Here is a 5,557-nt window from a genome sequence, read left to right as displayed (position 1 = left end):
TCTCATTTGTTGGTGTAAAAATATATATTTTTATGTCTTTGATTTGGAATGTTGATGTTCTTGAACGGCCGACGAGGATTTTCCGTTCCATTGAAAAGACACTTATACTTCATACGTCCATATTTTGAAGATTTTGTTTACTAGATTTTAAGGAGATAGACCTACATATATACAATGTTCCTTCTTCTAAGTTTCGGGGACGAAACTTTTTAAAAGGAGGGATGATTGTAACATCCCGTAAATTTGAAGACCTTTAGTATATTTTAAAAGTAATATTTTAATCTATTTTAATTATATATTAATTTATTCGGAAATTTCCCATGGTACCCTCGAACTTTGGCAGATTACACATGGTACCCCTCATTTTATGTTTTTACATATGGTACCCTTGTATTTACCTTTTTGTTTCCCAAAATACCCTTAACTGACTTTCCGTCATAACACCGTTAGTTTACCTCTAAACACTTCGCCTCTTTTGCTTTTACCCAAAACACATCTCTTAACCCCCTAATCTTCATCTTCTTCCTTGACATTTTCAAGCTTAATCTCACGCATCCCCTCTTCAAGTCAATTGTTCCTTTGAAAAAATAGTCCCTCTTATCCAAACAAAAGGTAAATAAGCACGAGATTTCTCAATCCGTGCATTAATAGCCAAAGGCACAATCGTTCTCATTGGACCTTCCTGCTAACAAAAAGCCTGGATTTGGCATCTATGTAGTGGTGGGACCAAAATGGGTCATTGATGGCTTATAGCTACACCTTTCCTTAATAAGAAAATGAAATATTCGACCCCAATCCTAGGAATCTAGAGTTCCTGGGTTTCGTGAAACCTGTGGACAACGGACAACGATTTTAGCAAATAGAAAGCTTCTTCATCCGAACAAAAGCCTGGATTTGACAGTTCGTAAGTTTTTGTATGCTAGTGTCGGATTTGGTGGGTATTGCTTCCAAAAGACCCAGTTTGTGAACCGGGTTGTTGCCTTTGTGTTCAACACCGTTTCTAACAAGAAGATTGCAACCCTCAGGTTAATTGATTTGAGTGGAGATTAAATTGGTGAAATGTTGATAATTGAAATTGGGATTTAAGTGGAGAATAAATTGGTGAAATGGGTTTGATTGTTTCACAATTATGAGGAAAACCCAGAATTATAAGGAAACATTGATGGTGGTAGTATGATACTGGGACCGGGTGACGGTGCGGGTCCCGCTCATGGTGGCGGTGGCGGTGACGGGTCCTACTGATGGTGATTGACTGATTGGATATTGCCGGTAATGGTGGTGGTGTAGTGTGGTAGTAGTGGTGGTGGTAGAGGGGATGAGTGAATTTAAGCTTGAAGATGTAAAGGAAGAAGATGAAGATTAGGGGTTAAGAGATGTGTTTTGGGTAAAATCAAAAGAGGTGAAGTGTTTAGAAGATGTAAACTAACGGTGTTATGACGGAAATTTAGCTAAGGGTATTTTGGGAAAGAAAAAGGTAAATATAGGGGTACCATACGTAGAAACTTAAAATGAGGGGTACCATGTGTAATCTGCCAAAGTTCGAGGGTACCATGGGAAAAAACCGTAATTTATTTGAAATAAAATTTATTTGATAAAATATAATCTTGTTTTATTTTGAAGAAATGTAATTATTTTTGATAGTTTAGAAATGTTTAAAAGTGATTTAAACTATATTTAAACCTTTTCCCTTGATAAAATAGATTTCGGATAAAAGTCGTAAAATTGGGATTTTCCCATTTCTTACGGTCGTTGGGTAAACGAGTTTGGATATTGGGCATATGAGTACTTAATCTTTTAGTAAAATCGTGTTTAAGAACTTTAATTTTCTCGGAAATCGCGTTCGACGAATATTTCTAATTTCCGTCGAAACGAACCAAAACGTAAACAATTGAAATTAACCCAAATACCCTACCCCAAACCATGCACCCTCCATTCTCCATGGGGTCTCCTCTTCATCTTTCATTTCCTCCATAATTCCCTCTATCTCTTCCTTTCATCAAACACCAAAAATCTATCAAAATAACCTCCTTACAATCCCTAAATCCTTCATAAATCCTTCATTTCTCCACCAAATCTCATAAAAATTATATATTTGGAATCCTCTCTTCAATCCTCATCTACTAGTAAGATTTAGTTTCATTTCCCCCAATTTTGTTTTAATACTCATCTTTTAGGGTTTCGAATTTAAAGCTTAATAATTGTGTTTTTGTTGTTCTTATAGGTGAAGAATTTGAAGATGAGTTAGGTGACTCATATGTTGTTGAAGATGAAGAGTAATTTTGGGTTTTAGAAGCTTTACTAGTAGAAAAAACCCTTATCGTGACGCTGTTATAGTGGCGATCCTAATAGAACCGACGCAAAAAGTAGTTAAGAAACTATTTGTGGCGGTTTTAATTAAGAACCGGCGTAATAAAATAATCTATTGTGGCTGTTTTATTTAAAAACCGTTGTTATAAAGTTTTTGTGGCGGTTTAAAATGAAACCGACGTAAAAAGTGGTGTGGCGGTTTAATTTAAAACCGCCATTATAAGTCCTTTATGGCGGTTTTTATTTAAAACCGACTTGAAAAGGGGTGTGATGTCTTATTTAGAAAACCGCCACTTTAATATTTTTGAGTTATTTAATAACCCCTAAATCCCCTCTACTAGTTCATTATTAAAGGTTTTATATTTACTAACCTTCTGTATGCTTCTCAAATCTCGCCGCTCCTCTCTTTCTCAACCATTCTTTTTTTTTTTTTTGCTATCTTTTTGCGCCATTTTCCACCACAATTACCCAGTAAAATGTTGTCGCCTAAGTCATATGGTCTTCGGCTCTGCCGTTGATAATCAATGTGTACTCAATGTTCATTGCTGATTTGTACTGCTATTTGAAAGTGCTAATTAGGAAAACGACAGCCTCCTACTATGCCAAAGGTAATTGAATTTGCGTTTTCTTGTTAATTGTGTTCTTTATATACTTTTTTAGCTGATTCTTTCATATGTAATTTTGAATTCATTTGGGTTTCCTTTAATGTTGTCTTGCGTCAATTTAGTTTTATACTTGTCGTTATTTCGAACAATATGCTTTTGCGATTCATTCATCTGATAGTACCTTTCCGATTGATGTTCGGCGAAAAGATGATTTGCTACCTGAAATGATTTAGGCTATAAAATTCTTGTCGTTTGTAGAAGGAGGGTGATAATTCAAAGAAATTCTCTACCGATTTATAAGTGTTTGTTTGGGACATTTATGAAGCATTATGTTTGTTATGATCATGGACACCAAGTGATTGTTGTAATGTCAAAGCTAAAGTTATGTGTTGAATTTTTCTTTTTATTGTTTGAGTAGGTCTTTACTAATACCATAATGTGTAGAAATCGGTCTTATACAAACTATTGTATAAGCTAATGTATGTTCAGGTGCAGCCCCTTCAATTAAGAGTGCCAATTTTGTTTGAAACCTTTCTACCTATGTTGTTCCAATAAGGGGAACTTTTCCCCATAACATTCCACTCCATTCGGCTGCTTGTAGTGTTATGATTTGCTTCACTTTTTTTGACGGATAATGTTCACCTGTTCCTTTATTTCTCTCAATCTTTTTGTTTTACATATGTGATTCACCCGTTGACATTATGCCCAAAGTAACAACGAGTTTTGTAGAAAGCTTGACAAACAGAGATATAGAGAGATGATACACAACTTTTCTATGACATGCTATTAGAAGAGTAATACATAGTAGTTTAGCTTCAAATAGAGTAGTTTAGCTTTAAATAGACGTATATGATGTCCGCTTTACTGCAGACGTTTAGAAAATACTAATTCTCCTATGAGACGGTCTCATCATTATCATCAATTGTTCTTCCAAAATATTGTTAATATCTTGCAGTGCTTTCTTGGCAAGGAGATTATTGTAACTTTTGCAAGTGGTGATTAAAAATTAAAATAGGACTTACTTCTTTGCTGTAAGTTTTCAACGTGGATCTAAACTAGATGCACAGGAGATAGCTCAATTTACTATTGTCTTGAATATGAATGTAAACTAGTTCCTTTCTATGCTCTCCTGATGTTCTTATAGCTATTTCTTCCCTTTCGTGTTCTGTGAATATGGTACAAATTTGTTAATGTTGTCTAGTAGGTACTAACTAACTCATGCAACAAGATGCCCAAATGAATCTTTTGCAACAACAAAGAAAAGACTGCTTCACTTACAACAACAACAGTTGTTTGATGAAGTATGCTAATTTATTTCTAGTTTTGTAGAAATTGATTTGGAGCACCAATCGAATCACGGATGATACTATTCTATTTGCTGGCATACCCCTTTAACACGGTAATCTCTTTTATCTTTATTTCAGTCACAATCTGTGAGTTCATCTCTTATCGTAATCATATGACAAGTGTATATATGTACCCATCTCGGCCATTATTTCAGTCACAACGCGTGAGTTCATCTGCAATTCAAGCTAGAAATATATACATCCTTGAACAACCTCTCTTAAGTGCCTTTGATCAGGCCTATATTCATTAGGAGAGAAGATTAATGTAAGATTCTGTTTGCCCATCTCGGCTTAGAGTCATGACTTGTCTTCTCCCCTTCAATTCAATTTTTAGTACATGTTCTCATTAAGAGAGGAGATTAACGCCTCTCAACAATATGTGTGTGTGTGTGTGTGGTTCAAGACTCGTAAATTGTATTGAGATACATAATATAAGTGTTTCTCTTGCAAGGATTATTGTGTAATTATACATCCTCAACTGGATTTATTGATTCTTTACCGAACCTCACTACATCCACTGGACACGTAAGTTCTCTTTCTCTCTTGTATTGTCATACCTTGACTCAACAGAGCACAATCATCCTATAACATGGGCAGATATCAAGTTTGAATAGGAATATACTTGTTACAGAACGTCTTCTCTTTTTGTGTGCTGTTAGCAAATTTAAAGAAGTTTTTTTTCTTTCAGATGTCGAGTCGTGACTATTGCAGTGTTTCTTACATTGTTGTTGTACTGTGATGCAGGTTGTTGTCGTCATCTACAAAACAACTATCACCACTATCGCCTATCGCCTATTGACTGTAGTTTGTCTGATGATAAATGTTCCTGCTGCGTGCTGTATTATTTCTGGAGTTGCAGGCTGCAGATTATTTGCTGTTTTTTTTTTGCTAGCTGGGTGTAGCTTGTAGGGTACATACATATCTTTTAATCATTCCATTCAAGTTCCAGTGATTATTTATACACTTTGATATATAACTTTTGAACATTGATGATATGAAAGGTTTTTGATAGTTGGTTGCATTCTTGTGTACGTATTGTTTGTTCATTTCGATATCTGGATTGTCAAATTTATAGGATGTTGGTGCAAAAATTTAGGTACCACTTTTTTTTTTTTTAAAAAATATTTATGGTGGCGGTTCTCAAATCAGAAACGTCACTATAGGTTTGCCTATTATGGCGATTCTTAAGTTAGAACCGCCACAATAGATAAACTTTGGTGGCGGTTTTAAATTATAACTACAATGATAGATAAGTTATAATGACGGTTCTAAGTTAGAAATGTCGTTTTATATAAGTCT

The 5,557-nt window shown here is 34.9% G+C and overlaps 1 long non-coding RNA gene across 2 annotated transcripts; it reads left to right on the top strand.

The window, feature by feature from the left end:
• The first annotated feature begins 2,602 nt into the window (after window positions 1–2,602).
• LOC141602581 (uncharacterized) lies at window positions 2,603–5,279 on the top strand. 2 transcript variants are annotated; one of them, XR_012524540.1, is made up of 3 exons: window positions 2,620–2,915; window positions 4,242–4,783; window positions 5,003–5,279. It is a non-coding gene; the product is annotated as an uncharacterized LOC141602581 (long non-coding RNA). The 2 variants fall into 2 exon arrangements; XR_012524539.1 differs by having other exon boundaries at window positions 2,603–2,915; window positions 4,242–5,279.
• The last annotated feature ends 278 nt before the right edge of the window (window positions 5,280–5,557 follow it).

This window comes from Silene latifolia, chromosome 9 (assembly GCF_048544455.1).
Source record: "Silene latifolia isolate original U9 population chromosome 9, ASM4854445v1, whole genome shotgun sequence".
Lineage (NCBI taxonomy): Eukaryota > Viridiplantae > Streptophyta > Magnoliopsida > Caryophyllales > Caryophyllaceae > Silene > Silene latifolia.
This window is presented reverse-complemented; position numbering and strand designations above follow the sequence as displayed.